This window comes from Ambystoma mexicanum, chromosome 1q, assembly GCF_040938575.1.
Source record: "Ambystoma mexicanum isolate Mex_15411 chromosome 1q, UKY_AmexF1_1, whole genome shotgun sequence".
Lineage (NCBI taxonomy): Eukaryota > Metazoa > Chordata > Amphibia > Caudata > Ambystomatidae > Ambystoma > Ambystoma mexicanum.
The window spans coordinates 543,564,904-543,587,475 of NC_090922.1; the positions used below are offsets into that span (position 1 = coordinate 543,564,904).

The 22,572-nt window shown below is 49.1% G+C and overlaps 1 protein-coding gene across 12 annotated transcripts in view; it reads right to left on the reverse strand.

The window, feature by feature from the left end:
* The window catches only part of LIPE (lipase E, hormone sensitive type), a 338,475-nt gene that overhangs the window by 143,449 nt on the left and 172,454 nt on the right, over positions 1-22,572 (reverse strand). The window contains exon 1 of one of the 12 annotated variants that reach the window (XM_069640976.1): positions 9,199-9,295. The exons of the other annotated variants lie outside the window; for them this stretch is intronic. The gene's annotated coding sequence lies outside the window, so the exon portion shown is untranslated. Of the gene's footprint in view, positions 1-9,198; positions 9,296-22,572 lie in introns of those variants that run through there. 12 annotated transcript variants of the gene reach the window in all.

Consider the following 22,572-nt stretch of genomic DNA (forward strand, 5'->3'; position numbering starts at 1 on the left):
GCTAAACTTTAAACCTAAAGGCTTCCCCCACCTCCCTGTCTAACAAAAATCAAATGCACGCATCAGCCAGCCCCCTCCCCACAGATGCGAGTCAACATGTAACATATGTGCTCTTTCATATCCGAGGGGAGGGGGCTGATGTGCGCACTTGCCTTTTGTTAATCAGATCAGAGAGGTGAGGGAAGCATTGTGCATGTTAGCTCACTATGTACGTGTGCAAGGAGTGTGTGTATATGTAATGTGTGCGTGAAGGAGAGTGCATGATGAATGGGGGACTGGGTGCCCATGTGAATGAGCGAGTGTACGGTGAATGGGAGCACGAGTGAACAGGGGGGCATGGTCTCCAAGTTTGCCCCGCCCAGTGTCTGAAGTGGCCCCTCCCATCCCCACTTGGGCCCCCTGAAATGTAGGTTTCGTTGCGCCCTTGCGATCATGAGCACATACAGATTTACTTCAGAGAAATGCACCTGTATATTGGGGCAGACTTGTTTTCGACTTCCAAGCTTCCAGTAAAACGTTTAGATTTGTATATTATTTCGTTTGAATTGTGTGCCGAAGTGACCTGCCTATACAGAACTTTTCAGGGAGTGGGGGCGATCACAGTTCAAACTCCTTCATGGTTGGAAACGCCTTCATTTGGCCCATCTTCGGGTACCAGTCCAGTGCTGTACTTCGGTGTCATACACGTATCTCCCAACATAGCTTTGAACAGCCTAGTGGGCGCGTGGCAAGGGTTCATCTCCAGATGGAAGACCCTTTCTCAATTGGCAGCGCTTTGCGTGGAGGTGGCGCTCCTTTGAGCAGGACGTTTCAGAAAGAATTCCTGCTGAGATAGTTGGTGGAGAGGGGTCTTTGTCAGAGCAGCATTCCTACACGGGTCTGAGCTTAACAAGTGCCTTAGAAGGGTCCTCAATAGTCCCAGACATGCAGAGCAGTTTCTAGTCCATTTGGTGCCCAGGGCGAAACACTAGGAATGCGCCCCCCACACCATGCGCCACTCCCACCGAACCCTGCGCACCACCCCCACCGCGCCACTCCCAAACTACACCATTAAGGAACTCCTACCCAAAGTCAATAAATCACTGCTAAACAAATGACACCCAGGTACCCCAGTCCATAACAAAGTGTGTCAGACTAACAATTGACCTCTCACAATGTAGTGCACCTTAGTTCAGTCGTTTTTAACATCGCAGAACTGCATGCTACTCGCACGTGTTTGCAGCTGCAAAATTGTGTGAACAATGCTGCAATTGCATGCTCCATTAATGAGGGCCATACACAGTTGGAGTAAGCTGGCCTGATGTGTGGATGGGCCAGTGTTTTCTGTGCTGATATGCATGTACTACAATTAGACTACAAGTGTACATCCGGGCAGAATAAAAATGCATAATGTACCTGGTCTCCAGTGTGGTACTTGGAGGAAGAACCCGTCTTATGCTATTTCACAGTGCCTGGAAATGTGGATATCAAAAGTCTCCACAAAAGCCGAAACCTTTGATTTAGCCAACGCTGTTAGCATTGTGTTAGTCTAGGATACTGTGCTCCAGAATGGATGTTAAAAATGTGAATTCTGTGGAACCCAATATATTACTTTATAAGGTAAGTCTTGTCAGTCCTTATAACCGGTCAATGGTGTGATTACATATATACACTGGAAATATAAAATTGTAAATTCTGCTTCTGTGCAAAAATAGCATGTATACCGTATTTCCACTGCCCTTTGCATTTGAAAACCTTCAAGTGCGCCACATGAGTGCACCGATATTGCTGAGGTACAGTAGGCAGACAGAGTACCCAGGATGTAAGCCATGGAGGCCGCCAGACATTTCCAGACACCCCTGCTCATGGCCTGCTGTATTCTGCCCTGTATGATTGAAGAGGGAATGGGGAGGGCAGGTGCACCACAGTGCTTATCAGTGAACAACAGTGGAAAGCCATCCGGTGTGCTGTTAGTGTTAATACGATTGGCAGGGACGGTGCAGAAGACTGATATGGATTTACAGTGTGTTAAGCAACTTTTGAGCTGCGCAAATCATTACATGTTTCCTCAAGTTCAATTATTAAGAATTTGAGAGCATTTTTGCCATTTTTTTAAGGGAGTGGTTGCATCGTTCGAAGTCTACAAAGAAAGAATTTGGAGAGACTTGGGCAAAGAGGTTGATACGGCTGTCAAGTCTTTTTTTCACTTGGGAAACACGTGGATTTATTTTTGTAAACATATGCAATGTTTTCACCGAGCTTAGTGGAGCTACATCGGCAGGGTTTACAGTGGCACGTAACAGCCACAACAAAAATTGTCAGAAGTAAATAAAGCATGAAATACGTCCCAAGGAATGCCGAACGCTATGCACAGTTCTAGCGTTCGACATTCTTTGGGGGTTGAAAGAAACATCGGCTGTACCGATCATCTTTCTGATGACGAGTCGGGGATCTTCTTGCTTCGCAGGGTCCGGAAGCCTGGAACGCTGAACCCGAAAGCAGCCGTCTTTGTTCCACCGTGCGAGTCCTGCAGGATTCCAAAGGCGGACGGCCATCAGGAAAGGTGCCCTTTTGTGCCCCCACCCCTAGTGGCGCGAATGTGATCAGAGGGAACCTCTGACTTCTGTAATGTCACGTAGTACTTGCGTACTATGTGAAATTACAGTCAGAAGAGGCAGCGGCAGCACCTGCTACGGCGCTAGTGTGCTGCTGAACTCTGCCCACGGCAATCGCGCCACCCCACAAACTGGGGTATTTCATCCCCTCCAGGGGCCGGTGCAATTGCGCCCCCCGGGGCAATTGCACCCCGGGCAGCTGCCCGCTTCGCCCGGGCCAAGAAACGGGCCTGCAGACATGGCAAAAGCCGCAAAATGCCCCAAGACGGGTCCCATTTTTTAGGAAAGGTTGGCGCTGTGAGTCAGGGCCGGCACTAGGGGTGTGCAGCATTTGCGGCTGCACTTGGCCCTGCACCTGCTAGGGTCCTGCTCCTAAGGAGCCGTTGACTCCCTCTTGCAGGCTGCAGCATGGGCCGTGTGCTCAGAGTCCATAAGCTAGCTGCAGGCCACTCTGAGCACACAAGCGCACACGCTCCAGCCTGCATGATGACGGGGAAACTTGCCTGCTAATCTTTTTCAAAAGCGGCCGTCCCTTGAGGTTGGTTTTGTTTCTTCTGGTGAGGTAACTTTTCACCTGACAACCTCCTGCTGCGACTCTGGAGAGAAACCTATCCTTCCCCGCCACCATCCGAGCAGCCCAATAGGCGCTCAGAGCCTCATAAAACACTGCTGATCGCTTTCTTTCTTAAAGCAGAGCGTTTAAAGTGATATGATAAGACATTTATAACGTGCCTATACACAAGTGTTTCCAGGCGCGACGAGGCAAGGGAGGGGAACAGAGGGAACACAGAGACAACGATCTTACTAGGCCATGTGACATTGAGAACCTGCAAGTGCAGGGGAGGGGGGAAGGGGAAAAGTGCGAGGGGGAAGAAGGAGGGGAAGTGCAGCACATAGGATAAACAGTGAATAAATAAAACCAAAAAGAACAATAAATAACAAGTGCGACCAGCTGGTGGCAGGTGCAAGGGTAAGTGCAGACAGGAGTCCAGTGCTGGTAGGGGGCTGTAGGGATACAGAAAACAGCCCCAGAGTGCAAGGGTTTCCAGGGGGGGGCATTGCAGGTGTGCAACTGGCGGGAGGGGACCTGGGCCCGAGGTCAGCGGGTAGCCAGGTAACCAGTGCAGTTTCAGCCAGGAGATCAGCAGGGGAGAGAATGAGAGAAAGCAGAAGCAAAGAGCAAAGTCTTGAGGTGCTTCCGGAACCAGAGATGGTTCTCCTCAATTTTCAGAGAGGCAGGGAGGCTGTTCAAGAGAGAGGCCCCAGCCGAAGAAAGATCTACCACCAACTCGTTGCTTGGAGAAGTGACTGACCCTGAGGGAGTTGATGGCGGATGAGCGAAGAGCTCGAGAAGGAAGATATTTAGGAAGAGAGAGTTGAAGGTATTGAGGCCCCAGAAGGCCTTGTGGACAATGCAGAGGGTTTTGAAGTTAATCCTCGCAGCCACTGGGAGCCAGTGAAGACATTTCCGTCCTGGAGAGATATGATCCCTGGGCTTGAGGCCAAGGAGTAGTCTCGCTGTCCCGTTCTGGATGAGTTGCAGAGAGCGGAGAGTAGAGGCAGGCAGATTTCGAAAGAGGCTGTTGCACTAGTCCAGCATAGAGAGAACCAGAGCTCTGGAGACAGTGAGCTTCTGGGGGAAGGAGAGGAAAGGAAGAATACCTCAGAGGAGGTGCAGCTGGTAGTGTGACTTCTTAGAGAGGTCAGAGATGTGAGGGGAAAAGGAGAGTGTGACGTCAAAGATGACCCCAAGGTTTTTAGCCTCACAGGTGGGAGCAGGAAGAGGGCCAAGAGAGGCCGGCCAGAGAGTGACAGGAAAGGAGGGAGCAGGTGTGCCAATGAGGAGAACCTCAGTCTTACTGGCATTAAGGCAGAGATCATCGGCGGCACACCACTCCTGGATAGCAGAAAGACAGTCAGAGATGGAGAAGGAGAAGAGGTGGCTGAAGGGAGCCTGAAAATGAGTGTGTCATCCGCATAGCGCTGAAAGTTGGGTCAGAGAGCGGCAATGCAGTGGGAAATAAGTGCCAGGTATTGGTTGAACAGTCAGGGAGAGAGGTTAGACCTCTGGGGAACACCACAGTTCGAGATAGAGGAGAGGAAGGACCCAAGTTGGACCTGGGAGGGTCGATCGGAGAGGAAAGAAGTCAGCCAAGTCAGGGCCTGATCAGTGATACTGAGGTTATCACGGAGACGGTTGAGCAGGATGGCATGGTTGACTGTGTCAAAGGGAGAAGAGAGATCAAGTAAGATGAGGACATGGGGGATGTTGGAATCAAGGTTGGAGAGCAGGCCTTCACGGATGTTCAGGAGAGCAATTTCCGTGCTTCTGGCAGCCTTATAAGCCAGACTGATGGTCATGGAGACAACCAACAGATTCAGTGTGAAGATTAAGCTGGGAGATGGCCAGCTTTTCCAGGGGTTTGCCCTGGAAAGGAGTGATGGAAATTGGGCAATATTTAGACGTGCAGGAAGGGTCGGCAGAGTGTTTCATAAGAGGGTGCACAAGTGAGTGCTTCAGGGGGGAAGGGAAGACTCACAGTAGCGAAGGAGTGGTTGCAGAAGTCAGCCAGAGCAGGAGCCAGGGTGTCAATGTGGCCCTTGATGGTTTTGGAGGAACTGGGGTGAACCCATTTTGATTAGACTTTCTTAGATTGGACTTGTCTAGAAACCTCGTCTGGGGAGAACAGGGGAAAGGCAGAGAAGGGGGAGGAGAGGTGGCCAAAGAAGGGCCAGAGGAAGAGCAGGGTGTAAAGGGAGGAGGGGAGAGGAAGAGAGAGAGAGGACAGGATATCCTGAGTTTTAGAGATGAAATGTGAAGCCAGAGCCGTGCAGAGGGCCTGGGAGGGGGCAGGAGAGGTAGAGACTGCAACAGGATTAGCCAGTTCCTTGCAGATTTTAAAGAGTTTGACCGAGTTGTTAGATGCTGCAGAGACACAGACTTGGATGTGAGCTCTCTTCTTGGTGCCGACAGAGCCAGTATTTCCTTTGGAGCAGGCAGCAGGCCAGTTTGTCAGCGGATGTACCAGAAGCACGCCATTTCCTCTCAGCCACCCTGCACTTGCGTTTGAGGGTGACAAGGTCTGAGTCGTACCAAGAGTTGCACTTGGCTTTGGGCTTCAAGCCGATCCTCATGACAGATGCAAGAACATCAAGAGTATCAGATATAGCAGAGTGGAGCATGGAAAGGGCTGTGTCAGGGTCTGAGTCAGCTAAAGGGGGAGAGCAGGATGAGAAAGTGGCGGCGAAAGCTTCAACTGACACACGCTTCAGGGGTCGGATAACCGAGAAAGTGGGTGACAGTGCTGGAGGTGGCTTGGCCTGTGGGGTAGAGAGGGTGAGCTGGGAGGTAAGGAGAAAGTAATCACTTCAGGAGAGGAGTGGTGGGAGGGATAGAAAGGGGAAGGTCTCAAGAGATCAGAACATTCAGAGTGTGCCCTGCAGAGAGAGTCAGGCCAGAGGGAAGAATAGAGAGTGAGAGAGTCACAGAGGTCACAGTCCAGAGGAAGGACAGAAAGCATCCAGGTGGATGTTAAAAGTCTCCAAGAAGGAGGAGTTGAGTGGTCGAGAAGAGGAGAGGTCTGCCCACTAAGAGAGAAAGGAGGAGATCTGACAAGGTGGCCGATGGATTGTAGCCACAGCAAGGTAATGGGGGGGGGAAGAGAGAGAGAGAGAGAGAGAGAGAGAGAGAGACACTGCGGACGAGGCATTCGAACATGGGTGTTTGTCCCCCCTCCTCAACTTTCATGGCACACCATTTTGTCCCCATTCATTTGGCTGGGGCACCTTTTCTTGCCCCCCCCCAACATTTTCAGCAAAGTTACTCCACTGCATTCGAAAGAGAAGTAGGGTGCAATTTCCTATTGATGGCCTATTTAGGAGACCATTGTTGTGTTAAGAACTGCAAAGGGGGCATTTTTATTTTGAAAGCACATGCAAAGCAGCAGTTAGCTGCCTACAATATGTGCATTCCTCCAGCACAATTACACATATTGCACAAAACCGTTTTAGCTATTTGCCTTATTTCCACATGTTTATATTTACCAAGCCAAAAAACGTTTTAAGTAGAACTTAATCTTTTCCTCACATTATACCTGAAGCATGTAAATTTACCAAGGATGTGACAAGAGGTTGTTATTCTGGAGACTCGAGGGGATATTTTCTCTGGTTCTGGCCCTTTGCTGATTTTCAGGGCACAAGTCGATACATGTGGGTGGACAGCATCCACCCACTTTTTTTTAACGGGTAGACGCAACCCTGGTTCTTTTTTTGAGGCCAGCATTTTAAAAAAAGTGCCTGCTTAAGTGTTCAGCTACTAGGATTTCACACCAGGTCGTCATGTTTCCAATGCAGACGCTTACCCACAAGAACACATAAAAGTGCCATTAAAATGCACGTCTCATGTTTGGATTTTTTTTCTTTGGAATATTTCATTATACATTGTTGGGCTTAAAAGGTGGACACCTTTTATATTGTGCTAGTGTAGTTATTGGAAATCCTCCTATCGGATTACCATGTTTTCGCTGCTGCCTACATAGGTAGTGGTTTTATCTTGTGATGTCACATCCTGTGATGTTATCAAATGCAAATTAAGGGGCCCCACACTTAATTTGCTGTACTTGACCCGGAAAATCCTATGGCCGGCCCTGCTGGGAGTTGTGGGACAAAGCTACCCTTTTAACACTCCGTTTCACAGTTGGGTCCTGATGCTTGCTGGTTTATGCTCCCCCCCCCCCCTCCTCTCTTTCCTACTACTTGTTAGAAATCATGTGTGCAGAGAAAACATTTACTGCCATTCTTGCTTATGGAGGGCGAGATTGCAATCAGAACTGTGGGTATGCTTAACGTGCAAGAGTTGTAACCTCTTACCAGAATACAAGGTTGCCATCACTCGCATCATAAAGATTAACACCATACTGAATGAAGATTACCACTGAACTGCGACACCGTTCTTAGGCCACGCCCCTTACGTGACGCTTTAGCTCCCTTAGCTCCCCTGACTTTTTAAGGCACAGTGTGCAGGTAAAGTTTCCTTAAGGCGTTGTAAGGCCAGGGGGTAATGTATAATCATTGCAATAGAGGGCCCCGCTTACAACCTTCCATACAAACCTCCTATGAGGTGAGCACGAGATTTCACACTCCCCCCTTTTATCCCCCCCCGGTACCCCGCCCCGCCAGCCTCTTAAGGGCAGATAGCCTGCGGCTTCATTCTCCGCATCTAGTACGTCCGAAGCGTTGCCCTTCAGATGTGATAAATCACTTGCCTAGCTCAGGGTGAGCAAACATGCCTGCTCCTGGCTGTGACGAGCCGGCGGAGGCATTGCACCACCTCTCCTGTCGGGTTCAAGGCCAAGGGCACTCCCGGAGTTCCGGGAAAAGGGAGGAGGGACGGTGAGAGAGATCCGAGCTTCACGGTCCGTCGCCAGGAGCGCGGAAAACATCCCAGACATAGCCAGGGACTAACCTCCAACCAGACGCTTGGGCCCCCGTTTCACAAGCAGCCTGGGGCCCATATAACAAGGGGCTGGGATGCCAACAAGTGGCATTACACTCGCCCAGTCTCCCATCTATAAGTTAGCGCCCAAAACCCAGTAGATAAACGGCCCAAACGAGGTACAGTCTGTGGATTAAGACCCCGAACTTGGCTCTCACCAGGGAAAGCAGTGCCTCCACCCCATACACACCAACAGTGTCCATGGATAATCTCCCAAGCAAGAGAGCTCCTATTCAACCTCACCGCTGCCCAGCCGAACACTGGGAGAAGAGATCACACAACTTGGTAGGTGGTGAACACGAGTGCTCTGCAACAAGAGACGCACGCGCATCCCCTCCCTCAAAACAATGGACAGCAAGGGGAAACAGAAAGAAAGAGGGGCAACTATGAAGTAGAGTAAAAGGGAAATAACGAAGGAAAGGGTGAAGACAAAGAAAGAGAAAGGCACACCCACATTCATAGAGAGAGAAAGGCACACCCACATTCAAAGAAAGAGAACGGTACACCCACATTCAAAGACTGACACATATAGAAACACATGCGAAGAAAGAACCAAGGGCAGAAACCGAGATAGTGAGGGTAGAGCAGACGGGCAGAAACAGACCAATAGTGAGAAAAATGCACGACGGTTAAAGAAAATAAGATCTAGTAACAGAAAAACAAGGTTAGGACACTTGAGAAACGAAACCACGGGCGAAAACAAAGCGAGCGCACCAATGGGACAACTCCGAGGACATTCGCTGTGGTAAAGAACGAGTATGAGAAAAAGAAGAAAAAAAACCGGAAAGCTAAGGAAAAAGTCAAGAATTTACAGTAAGGAAACGACGCCTGAAGGCAATAACACAACAGAGAATCCCGTTCACCCCGACGGCAAACACAAGTAACTCCTGTATGCGACACAACGGTGCACTGGTCACTAGTACTCAAAATTAGGATGAAGAGGAGTGACTGCCTTGCACGGACTTCAATCTGTGTCCTACGTGCAAAACACAGATATCGGGGCAACAGCTCAACCAAATGGGGGATCTATAATGTCGACACCCACATACAGCATTACTAGTATAATCATGAAGTCGCGCACGTGAATTAACAGACATCTCGTGTACTCACCAGACCACGGCAGGCTGTCGAAGAATACCTTCCCCTTCTTAACAAGGACCGGCCACAATCGCTTGGAGCAAAGTCAGCGCCAACTCCGCAACTGTCATTAGCGATAAACTGGCAGGGATATAAACACAGCTGAGTGGAGAGCTGCCAAGCTCCGCCCACGAGCACAGCAGCCAGCGGCTGGGCACTGCGCCTCCAGGGGAGGAACACTGGGGTCTCGAGCCAGAGCTCGAACCGCCTGGAAGAGAATTGAGGGGCCGCGAGAACTTCACAAGACCTTGTGCCTCTTAGTGAGAGAGGAATACCGGTGCTTCCTCCTTCATCTCAAGCACGCGGGCGAACCATCAGCCTCCCAACAGGTGGAGAGGGCACAACAAAAAAAGAGAGGGCCGCATTCACACATTGCAATTTCATGTGTAGATTTTCAAAGCAAACTGTTTCAGCAGTACCCAAGGTGCAGAGGACAAGGTCAGTGGGAGTGAAATTTGCCATTGATACTCCAGGGACATTACATTCAATGAAATTGCCATGAGTAAGCCAAGGGACAATCTTATTTACGAGGCAACATTATAGTGTGTTAAACGATTGACACGTTCCCCGAAAGCCTACCCTACACTGTAATCTAAATCAGTTTTACAGACTCCCAATTTGGACTGTAAGAGAACACGGTTTGCTCATGAGCACATATTTTAGTTAAGTGCTGAAGTTGGAATTTGTGTCCAGTTTGCAATTTTGGCACTTGACCACATTTTCTCAGCTACTGTTGGTAAGAATAAATAAACCAATCTCACAAATATATAAATCCTTCTAGAAAGATGTTAAGCAAATCTGAAAAAGAGGGGGAGGGTAGTGAAAAGAGTGGGGAATGCAAGATGGTGTTGCTGTTGTGTTGGTTGATGTGTGCCAACTGGAAGTACCCTGAGCTCTGGGTGCGGGTCAGTTTCTAGGTGTTATGTGCAGACAGGATCGAGGCATGTGTGGGGTAATAGGAGTCTGGTGTATCAGTGGTTGGTGTCCATCAGACAATGGAGCCAGTGCACCAATATGCTCCAGATGGAGGCATGTCCCTTGCTGGAAGACAGCCAGAGACTGATTTCCACTCGAGGGAGAGTGGGGGTTCCTATCCCTTTGAGGTCTGTGCCCTTTGCAGGAAGAGGCAGGGATAGCTGTGACCTCTGGGAGTAACTTGTAGAAAAAAAAAGACAGTGCTTGTGCCCCCCCCCTCCCCTCTTTCCATGTTGAAAGGAGCCGGCTATGACCCCTTTGGGTGGTGTGAGGCAGTATCTGTGAAGTTAAAGGGACCGTTTTCATGAGGGCACCAGAGTGGAGTAGTTATTAATATTATAATTGTTCTTATATAACGCGCTTAATACCAGCGAGAGGGTTCCAAGCGCAGGATCGGGATTCAAATCTGTGTAGGGCTGCGTTGTCTTGCTCTCCCTTATACACTGTACCCCCTTTATATTGTTGCTAGGCCTGAGTCCTCTAAAATGGTTAAGCGTAAAGCCACATCTGGCCTCTCGCCCCATGGCATGGCCAAGAAGAAAACTGGATATATTAAAACCAGTAAGGGAGGCCAACAAGCTTATAGAGGAATTAAAGACCTTCTGGTTGAATTGGAGGAGCACCCACTCCCAGCGGTCACCCACCGTACAGCTGGAAAAGTTGCTGGGAATAGATGCTTATTACGCAATAGCTGCATAAGAGTTCAGGTACCAGGGATAAGCTTGGATACAATAGACACACCTGAGGGCGACCATGAACCAAGTATTTCCCAACCAGCCCAATCATATGCAATTTTTCAGGATAAGGGTACACTGCCCAATAGGAAGGCCCTCCAGGTAGATCCACTTGCACGATATGAAACACCCAGACATGTAGAACAATTGGAGGGGAAAAACGACATACCAGCTGGGATAACCCTGGGGCCCATCTCAATCGATGCCCTGAGTGCAGAGGGCTCTTTGACTGATGTTCTTGTCGAGGGGGAGACAGGGGCAAGGCTAGATGACCCACAGGGAGCTATGTTTCTAATAGGTATTCAGTTCTGGGTAACATGAGACCAATGGTGGGACGGTGACTCCTAGCAACGCCCTCATAGGTCCCTAGTACTTTTAATCCCCCATGCCCAACAGTCTGTCCAAGCCTAGCAGTACCCACGGCCATTGGCAACACCATGCCCCTGCTAGAGGAGGTGGGGGTGGACACACCGTGGGGCCATGCTGAGGACAAGTTAGATCTTCAGCAGAAATGAGATGGTCAGATATCAGATGGGGACAAAGATGAAAGAGCTGGTGGCCTTAAAAGCAAAATTTGTCATTCTCCCAAAGCGTCAGGACCTTACTGAAACTGCTGGTGCAGCATGGGATTCAGCAGCGGTGAAAGGCACAGGGCACCTTACGGGGGCCAGCGAGTGTGGTACGCAGATGATGAGACTACATGGTAGGGGTAGCAGTCAGAGGGCTAGCTCAATTTACATGGGCAACATTCTGTTACCCAAGTTGATAGAAATGGACCCTGTGAGACTACACTCACCTACTGGCCAAGGGGCACATAATAGGCTATCCACTAATGTGTCAGGACAAAGAGCGGGACAGGGTGTCTCAAGTACCCAGCTACCCAGGATAGGGAGTCGCGTCTTGTGCCCCCCAGCAGACAGGACCATATACCTGCACTAAGTTTCCAAGCTTGGTCGTGGTTGGCATGAGATAGAGCACAGCCTTACCAACAAGTTTATACACTGGATTCGCTTTGTGAGAGGTTGTAAAATCAGTGATCAGGGAGGACCTGGCAGTATACAACAGGGTGTGCACTGGGAGCATGATAAGCACAGATTATATTAGACTAGAGCAAACTCACTCCGCGTTAGCCTGTGGATTGCTACCTATGGAGCCAAGATCTCTGCCCCCTGCCTCCTCTAACATAGAGCCCAGAGCAAGGCCACCACAGAGTGACCCTATTAGTACTGATGGCCCTAACCCCACAGACATCCAGGTGATACTTGGAAACAGTTCCCTATCGGGAATGAAGGCCCATGCAGACAGTGGGTCCAAAAGCCAATTATACCCATCGGCTACACCAGTGCATGGCGCACTGCCAGTACCAACATCGAGCATGCGCCTAGAGGACAATGACTGTTAGTTGTAGCTGGGCCCACTTCTGTTCGGTCTTCCACTGAGTGTCCTAGTCTGCTCTCATGGAACACTGCAGGCCTAGAAAAGAACCTACAGGACAGTGAATAGTGCCGCTTTGTTAGAGAACAGCAATTTATTGGTCTGCAGGAAGCTAGGGGATGTGCTCCCAGCCACCAACATGGATTCACCACATACACAGCTCTGTCCTACAAAGGGTCCAAAGGCTGCCCATATTGTGGCTTAACCACCTTGATAGATTCTCACTATTATAGCGAATGCAGAAGTACCTACTTAAACACCCCGGTGCGAATTATGGGTGTACAGTCACTTGTAAAGTATCATTCTTTTAACATCTATAATAGAGTGAACAGTCCCGACAGTGTAAATCCACTCCACTTGGTGTGTAACAGAATAGACGCCCTACGAAGAGTGTGCGAGACGCGTCCCGTGATCATACTGGCAGGGGACTTTAGTGTACAGTTTGAACCCCTGAAAAAAACCAAAGGGATTTTTGAAGAGAAGGACATGGCTTGGGACATCCCAGACTTGGTTCCTAGCTAGCCTAGTAAAACCCATTGGTCAGACACAAGGATGGCGCATGTCCTAGTGACCCTTGAGCTCAGGGCAACTAATGGGCAGTTGCAGGGTGGCCAACCAGCTCGGCTGACTTTTTAGTGGGGCCGCGCCAATCCCGCATCGATTATATTCTTATCTCTGCTAAGGATTGGTACCTCATGGATGACATGCTTGTAAATGATCGCATAGAGAGTGACCATCGACCATTGGTAGCCAGGTTCAAGATCGCGCAGAGGGCCATTGAAGATTGCAACACCAATCCGGTAGTAATCATTGGCAATTGTAAAATAATTAAATGAGAGGATGTCTAAGGGGATAGAGGTACAGATTTACCACCCAGTGCTAAATGGATGGATGTCCCCCATCTCTATCCATCGGATGAGACTACATTGGCTGCTAGACCGCAAGAGAATTGAGTTTAGATCAGTGTGCCCCATACACAGATGTATCTGTGAAACAGCTCCCAAGTACCGGATATCAAAAATAAAACCCTACACGTCTTTGCGAGTCCTGTGCTCATCTGGAAAAAATCTGTTGTCTGTCCCTTTCTCTCGTTTTGTTTCCTGGGGTGACCGTTGCTTTTCGATCAAGGGCCCCCTCCCCCCCCCGCCTTTGGAACTCACTCCCAGACAACCTGTGGAATATCGGGTCTATTGCTCTTTTTAGGAAAAAAGCTGAAAACCTATTTGTTCCAGTGAGTTTTCATTATGCTAGTTGGAAGGACTAACATCTGAGCCTAGATGCAGGTTCCTGCTTTGTTCCGGAAGGATATGCACAATATAAATTATCAATCAACTGCTGCCACATCTAGAGGATGTAGTCATCCATATGCTAAACAGCAGTGAGTTGATTAGAACATACAAACATACGAAAATATGTTCAATATAGCACACTTTGTCACCAAGCCTAGCAAAGTGGTCACACCACCTGGCTTGTTGAGGTAATGCACGACCACAGTGTTGTCAATATGGATCAGAACATACTTGCCCTTCACAGGAGCAAGGCACGTAATCAGGGCTATGAGATGGCTTTTAGGTCCAGGAGACTTGATGTGTTCGCTCACCTGCCAGAGGATTATAGTCCACTAACACGTGTTTGAGCGTCTCTGTCCCCACCGGGCCGCATAAAATAGAAAGCAACAGAACGTGGTTGGCAGTGAAAAGGCGATCCACATTTCCACAACACCCCCAGAGGGATGCTAAGTGAGCCAGGGGGAGGAGCAGATCCCCCATCCCGGGAGGAAGAGGCGGAGGGGCGACCGTCTTTGGACAACAGCCGCAGGCCAGCTGGGTGCAGCCTATCGGAGTGGGAAGGAGGTGGGGAAGGAATGTACCCCCTCCGGTCCCGAGAAAAGAACAAAGGAGTGCCGGTCCGGGCCGTCACTCATGCAAGAAAGCGGGATAGGAGCCCCCTCCCCCTGCGGCTGACACACAAGGGGCAAGGGGGCAGAGGGAATGCTCCGACGCAACACCAAAGGAAGCAAGGGCCAGAGCACTGCAGTGCCGCGATCAGGAGATAACCAGCTGGAGGAAGAGCATAAGAAACCCCCCTAACCCTTCCAGTGCAGCAGACAAGTAAGGAGCTCTGACAGTGTGTAGGGGGCAGAGTTGGAGGCCCGGTAGGTGTATAACATCCCAAGCATGGGGAGGACCACACAAGATATGTGGCACCCCAAGCCAGTTGGGAGAACGACAAGGCCCAAGACCTCAGGGGAGCCAAGAAAAGCCTCCCCCTGACTTGGGAAGGCTTGCCAAACAGCGCTGGGTGAAATGATTACGCCACATTTGGAAACAGAGGGCCCAACGCCAGGGTCCCCCTCAAGACAAAGTTGATTAACCAGAAAAGCTGAAACAGAATATCTGGGGCACGTCCCCTGTACATGAACAGCCCAGGACCCTGGACCTAAGCGCAATGCTTTCAGAGCGCACTCCATATCGCACCCATATCAAAGAGCATGGGGAAAGCAGCGACGACACAGCAAGCCCCCCCCAGGCCCACCATGGGACAAGCAAACAACAGCTGTGGGGTTCGGAGACCTCGCCACAAGCTACAGGCGGAAGGGGCGTTCAAGATCCTACGCTGCAGGGAAATCAGGAAGAGGGGGTAGTGGCATACAAAAGGAGGAGATGCAGGGTTGGTTTAAGGAGTTTTAGGATCAGTTTATGTCCTCATTTTAATCCCAGTTTGAAACCCTGAAGGTAGAACTGAAACAGTCGGTGCAGGAATTAAAACTGGACGTGGCAAAGCTGGAGGAAAGGACTGATAACGTCGAAAAGGCAATTCAGCAAATGCAGGATGACACGCAGAAAAGTGATGAGGCTCTGGAACATCTCTCTTGTCTCTCACATAATTTGGAACTACAATGTGAAGACCTGGAGGACCGTTGAAGGAGTTCCAACATCAGGATCAAGAACCTTTCGTAATTGGTGTTGGACAAAGACCTGAAGGAACCGGTGCAACAGTTGTTTGGCTACATCCTGGCAATCGGCTCCGAAGACCCAGCCCAGCTCGACCGCATACATAAAGTGGGCCCAAAGAGAGTGGTGGAACCGGGCTCACGACACCAAGGTATGCCCTGGCGGCGATCACTTTGTATAGTCAGAAAGAGCAGATTCTACGGGTGGCAAGGTCTTCGGGCCCGATGAAAGTGAATGGACTGGAGGTAAAGCTGTATCAGGATCTCTCCCAATCTACTCTACATAAAATAAGGCATATGGGTCCCGGTGGCGAGATTCTTAGTGAAGAAACAAGTCAGGTACAAAAGGACGTTTCCCTTTGGCCTTTTGTTCTCGTGGGAAGGACAGCAACATCGCATTTTTACCTGTGACGAGGGGGAATGGATTCTAAACTTGCAAGAAGGGTCCGTAGAGTATCGGGATGATCCACAGAGGAGTGAGAGGAACAAGGAGGCCATGGGAATGGAAAAAGTAATGAAAAAAGCCAAGGGCAAGATCTGAGGAAGGGCGGTGAGCCAGACTAAATGGACTCTCTCTGGTTGAGGCACCTGGGAAAGGGGGAAGCGGATGAACCTGGAGAGGGGTCTCCGCCATCCAGGGGTAAGAACCATGCACGTTACAACTCGATACGCGGCCCGGTGGACCCAGTGGTGGAGGTAGCAGGCTTGGGATCCAGGAGTGGGGTTTAGTATTCCCGACAATATGTCTCTGGGATTTATGAGGGTAAGGCGCGGTGAGTAACATGCACGAGCGGTCCTAGGAACCTGAACCCTCCTCAGGAAAAGGGTGTGGGGTTGGTGGGTGTAAAGGTTGTTGGAAGTTGGTTTTGTTGGGGGTTCCTGACTGGAGTCAACAAGGGAAGTGAAGAGAAACAGGTGGGCTGGTATATATTGAGAACAAGCGGGGAACATGTGTGCAATGAAACTCCTCAAGCTCTTGTCGTTTAATGTACGGGGCCTTAACACCTTGAAGAAACGCCCGATATCGCTATGTTTCAGGAAACTCACAAAAGGAAACAAGACCAATGCAACATGAAGATTAGGGGGTTCTCCCAACTATACCAAGCAAATACGGGGGACAAAACAGTGGGAGTACTCATTGAAATACATGATAGGATGGGGGCACATGTGACGGAGTCACGTATTGATCCGCATGGGAGGTCTCTCTTTTTGAATATCAGTATAGATGTGTATAAATATACACTAGCAACAGTATATGCTCACAACACAGGTCAGGATGGATTCTTGAGAGGGGTAATGTCAAGGCTGGAAGACTTTGCTAAGGGGGACATAATCTTGGCGAGGGACTTTAATCTGGCATGGTTCCCCCAGTTGGATATGAGCTCTTGGGTGGTATATCAGGCAAAGGCACCATCCAAAGCACTTAAAAAGAATATGAATATCCTGGCCTTACACGATATGTGGCGAACAATGAAGGTACAAGACCAGGGATCACAGACACACTCATCCCTCTCTAGGATAGATTATGTTTGGGTTTCTACGCGATTGGTAGGAAGAGTGCTTAGTATGTTGTGGGCTCCATCTCCTTGTCAGATCAAGCTCCATTGTTGAATGCATTATCACTGGGGAAGGAGGGGGGGGGGAAACATAGAAGGGAACATTTCCGTTAGAAATATTGCAGGACCAGACCATGGCCAAATCAATTTGAGACAAGATAGAGCAATACTTACTGAGAATGAGACCTCAGATGTAGCCCCGGAAATAGTTTGGGATGCATTTAAAGTAGTATTGAGGGGCCAATTAATTGCTATGAAAGCAGTAAAAGATCAACAGAGCCGGATGTGGGAGACGGAACTCGAGGGGAAATTAAGTGATATACAAAGGGAATTGGCTAAGGGTCTGAACAAAAAAAAAAACTTCACAGGGTTCTGAAGACAGTTGGAAATAATGTGTATGAAGCAGGCAGAAAAAGCTCCATTATATACTAAGCAATGGTACTATATAAAGGGCAATAAAGTGGACAGGCTGTTGGCCAGACCATTAAGGGATGAAGGGCGCTCCCAGGTGATTATGGGACGTCAAAATAAAATAGGGGAGTTGCAGACGACAAGTGAAGCTATTGGGGCTATATTTCAGGTATATTATCAGTCCTTATAGACTACAGATAACCCCTCGGGGAATCAGCAGGAAGAGTTAATGGCCCTCATTCCGAGTTGGGCGGTAAGGGATACCGGGCACCGGTAAGGAGACCGGTGCCGGTAAACCCTTAATGCCCAATTCCGAGGTCCCTTAGCGGGAACCGCAAAGGACGTGTGGTCTGACCACACGTTCTTTACGGGACCCGCTAAGGGACCAGGGCGCTAATCGTAATTAGCGCCTTCCCCTTTCCCATTGAGCCCTATGGGGGCTCAAATGGGAATGGGGAATGGTTGGGTGAATGGGGACTTACCGGGTCCGCACAGGTCGGAATGTCCCGGTAAGTCCCCATTCACCAAGACCGGACACGGACCCGGGTTTGGAGGCAGCCATGGCGCATATAGCGCCATGGCTACCTCCAAACTCGGAATGAGGGCCACTGTCTGAAGTCTGGCTCCCACAAATTTCAGAAGTGGAAAGGGAATCCCTAGGCAGGGACATACAGGAAGAAGAGGTGAAATTGGCGATCAGTCGTTACCAAAGAACAAGGATCCAGGCCCAGATGGGTACTCAGCGTGCTTTTATAAACAATATCAGGACATTTTAGCCCCAAGGCTAACAAAATTATTCAACACGTTTAAGTTAAGGGGCTCTATTACGCCATCTATGAATGAATCAAAAATGGTGGTGTTTCCCAAGCAAGGTAAAGACCCTACAATGCTGGGCGCATATAGACCAATTGCTCCGATTACTCTGGATGCTAAATTATATACTAAGATATTGGCGGGGAGATTATCCATGCTACTGCTGAAATTAAAACACCAGGATCAGTCAGGGTTTATCCTGATGAGAAAGACATACGATAATACATGCAGAATCTGCCATCTGATAGAGAAAACGAGCAAAACACAGAAGCCGGCCCTGCTGGTTTCCCTCGATGCTGAGAAAGCATTTGACAGAGTAGAATGGTCCTTTTTATTTCGCACACTGGAACGCGTGGGGTTGGGCATAGAGTATTTACAGATGGTGCGGGCCATCTATAGGTCTCCTACGATTCAGCTAGCCATGAAAGAGACCCTTTTGGATAAAATAAGACTTGGGAGACGGACACATCAAGGTTGTTCGCTGTCCCTTTGCTGTAAACAATATATTTAGAACCTCTACTTGCAAAGATCTGTGGCAGCGTTAAGATAAAGGGATAGAAATGGCGGGAGAAGAACACAAGGCGATAACATTCGCAGACAATATGCTGATTGCGATATCCGACCCGGGTAACTCCATGCCGGCTTCGTTGGAAGAATTAGAGGGGTTTGGGGCAGTGTCAGGATATAAAATTAATGGGCTAAAATCATAGACTTTTGAACCTACCTATCGACACATCCCGACAAAACTTGGAAGCATGAGCTCCCAAACACAGTTAAAGATTGCAGAGAAAGGAATTCCATACCTGGGAATAACCCACACAAGCACGATAGGGCAGTTAGACGGGGCAAATTACATTCTGCTACTCACCAAGGTAAATGCAGACTTAAGGAGGTGGAATCCTCTTACAATTTCCTGGGTCGGTAGGATGACAACAATAAAAATGGTAATACTACCAAGGCTCCTATATTATTTTCAGGCACTGCCAATCCGGGTGCTGAAGACATTTGTTGGCTGCCTCACAAAACTTCTCTCATATATTTGGCGAAATAAACCCCCTAAGGTAGCAATGTCAACTTTGACAGTCTCAAGGAAGAGGGGAGGCATGGCACTACCCCACTTCCTCAGATATTATGAAGCAGCACAAGTACGGGTGCTAACAGAATACTTTACTGATAATCATCAGAAAAGATGGGCCAGACAGGACAGGGCCATGGCGGGATCCCCTCTTTCGGGCCTCCTGTGGCTTAATAAGAAACAGACATCAGATTCTCCGAGCTAGTGAAATAGTGGGGGTGGAAGCTTGGAATTCAGCAGTGGGACGGGGGGCCCTCACACTACTGCCCTCCCCATTTTTCCATTGTTTGGGAACCCGGATTTCCCAGCTTATATGGGAAAAGGAGCATTCCAGCTTGGAAGGGGGTGGGATCCCTGAAGATCCGGGACATGTTTCAAGGTCAGACATATACGTTTGAGGAGTGTAGGTGGGACTTTGGGGTCCAGGAAAGAGATAGCTTCAACTATAACCAATTCAAGCAGTGGATAATGAACTAGAGTATGAAAGCGGCTGCCACGCGACAGCCGACGCCTTTCAAAACGTACATCGTGACACATTCGGGATTGAAGAAAATAGTTTCTACATTATATGGCTTTCTCAACGAGCAGGTTCCCCAAATCCAGTGGAAATCTATGAGGAGGTGGGCACACAATATCAGCAGAATACTGGATTCACTTATGCGAAACAGTCCCGAGACTAACACGCTCAGTACAGCTGAGGGAAATCTGGTATAAAATTATACTTCAGTGGCATAACAACCCGAAGAGAGTACACACAATGTACCCATCAGTTTCAGATCAGTGCTGGAGACCGGACCGTAGGAGACAGGACTCATATTTGTTGGGATTGCCCTGTTTTGCATCCTTTTTGTGAGAAAGCGAAATACAGATGGGAGGGATGTTCCAGGGATTGAAATATTGAACAAATAAGTCTGGCTGTGTGGCCTGTGGGACCCATCCCATAAAACAAAAAAACAGAAAATCAGCTTTATGACTCTTATAATAGCAGCATGGTTGGTCATAGCTCAGATGTGGAAACAATGACAAATCCCAACGAATCAAGATTGACTTTGGAAAGTATGGTCCTTTGTTTCATTGGAATGGGTGACTTACACAATACAGGGGGCCTAGGATGTTTTTACACAAGCGTGGGGTACTGTGCTGTCGCATCTACAGAGTGACTTTATGCTAGAATGGTGCCCCAAAAAATGTGACTTCCAGACATTCTGTGACTCACTAAAGGACATAACACACCCAAAAAGAAGGTCTTCCTCTGGTCACTGGGGGAGGACGGGGAGGGGTATAGGGTGCAGGTGGAGAGGGAAAAGATGGTTTGTATTGTACTTGGATGAAAATGACAAAACAATTAAAATAAAAACACGACCCGTGCTCTGCTTCCGAGGGATCGGCACATGGAGGAAGGTTCCAGGAAGCTCCAATGACACCAGCTGTCCAGAAGTGAGAGGCCCTGGAGGATCTGGGCCATCTTAAATGTTTCTTGGCATAGGTACAAATTCAACGGATCCCGATCCATAGAAGGACAAATGCCTCCATCCCTCTTCAGCACCAAAAACTGAAGAGAATACCTGCCCTTCCTTCTGTCTGTGGCAGTCACCAGCTCTATGACGCACGTCAGCATGAGTGTGCCTAATGGAGAGAGGCGGACATGAAGCAGTGTTGTGTGGGTTTTCGATAAACAGGAGGCAATAGTCCATTGACGCAACCTGTAAAGCCCAACCACCAGAGGTGGTGCTGTTCAAGGACAACCTTGTTTCTACTGTCCCTCCTCTTTTGGCCTTGACATACAGTGATAACCCCTCTAACCCACCTGCTCTTCCTCCAACCAGTCCCCTCTGACCCCCCTCCCCCCTCCCCCACCAGAGTGGAACAAGTAAAGGTACGTTTCAGAGAGGTTTTAGACTATGGGCTGCAGAGGGGATGGTGGCCGTGGCAATGGCGCCTCTTGGCACCCCTGCCTCTACCATGATGGGGGAAACTACACTGGGCCTGTTTACTAATTGCGGATGACCCCTGCCATACTGGGCACAGGACATTTTGAATGTGATGACCCCTAAATGAAGAGGAGATTGACTTGGCCTCCCATGGCCCCAAGGCCTTAACCAATTTGTATTTAACTTGCAGGAGGAGTAAAACATTGGTTAGTGAGTCAAACAGAGGGGGCATTCTTGTTGGCGAGCCAGGACTTCGCTTTTGCTCTGAACATCCAGAAGGATGGTTCAGCTCTAAGGTTCAGGGGTGTAGCGTTCCACAGTTTGGCAGTGAGGACTGGGAAACTGGAGCTGCCTGCTTTTCTTTTTTTTTTTTTTTTTTTTTAGGGATAAATTAGGGATAGCTAGGCAGTGAGAATATGGCATTTTGGTGGGTCTGATTGATGTGCGTTTGTTGACCTTGACTTCCAGGTACTAGGGGGCGTCATTGGAAAGGCATTTGTGGACTATAACGAGAGCTCTTAAGGTGATTCAGTCTCTAATCGGGAGCCAATGGGCATCTTGCCTGTAGCAGTATATGTGAGAGTGCCGCGGGATACTCAAGGCCGCTCTCAAGGCATTGTTCTGAAGCACTTGTAGTTTGTTCAGGTTACGCTCTGTGATGCCAAGGAAGAGAGTATTACAGTAGTCAATTTTTGAGAGCACTAGCGCTCTGGCTAGAGTGATGCAGCTGGCAGGTGAGAGGAAGGCTTTGCAAGCATTAATGAGCTTGTTGGTGTAAGCCGTGGAGGAGGCGGTCACGTTAACTTGTCTTTTGAGCGAGAGAGTGGAGTCCAAGTAAACCCCTAGGGTTTTGATTTCTGTGGCCACTGTGGTTAGATTGCCATCTATGTTGAAAGAGGCGTAACGGGGGTCCAGATTGTTTAGCCAGGGTTGGGAGGCGACGAGAAGGAGCTCAGTTTTCTCATCGTTAAGGCATAGGTCGTGTTCTGCCATCCTAGCTTGGATTTCCAGGTAGAGGTTGTTAATCCGTGCGGAATCCTCTACATAGCATCCTGATAGGGAAATGAGAACCTGGGTATAAATCAGCATAATTAGTGTATGTGACCCCCAGGTTGTCCAGGCGGTCGAACAATAGCTTTGTGAAGATATTGTATTGTATAAGGTCGGCGAGACGCATGAGCCTTGTAGGATGCCACAGAGGATGGGGTGGGCTGAGGCACCGGGCGAGAAGACCTGTGTGGTTCGGTTCGCTAGGAACGATTGGAGCCATACGTTTGCCTGGCTAGAAAATGCAGCTGAGGCCGCCAGATGTTCCATGAGGATCTGGTGGTCTACGAGATCGAAAGCTGCAGAGAGGTCGAGCAGCAGGAGGATGGCTAGATTTTCCTTGTCCTTTGCCTCGTCCATCTGGATTTTTAGGTCCAGAAGGGCTGTATCTGTTCCATGCCTTGGCCTAAAACCAGAT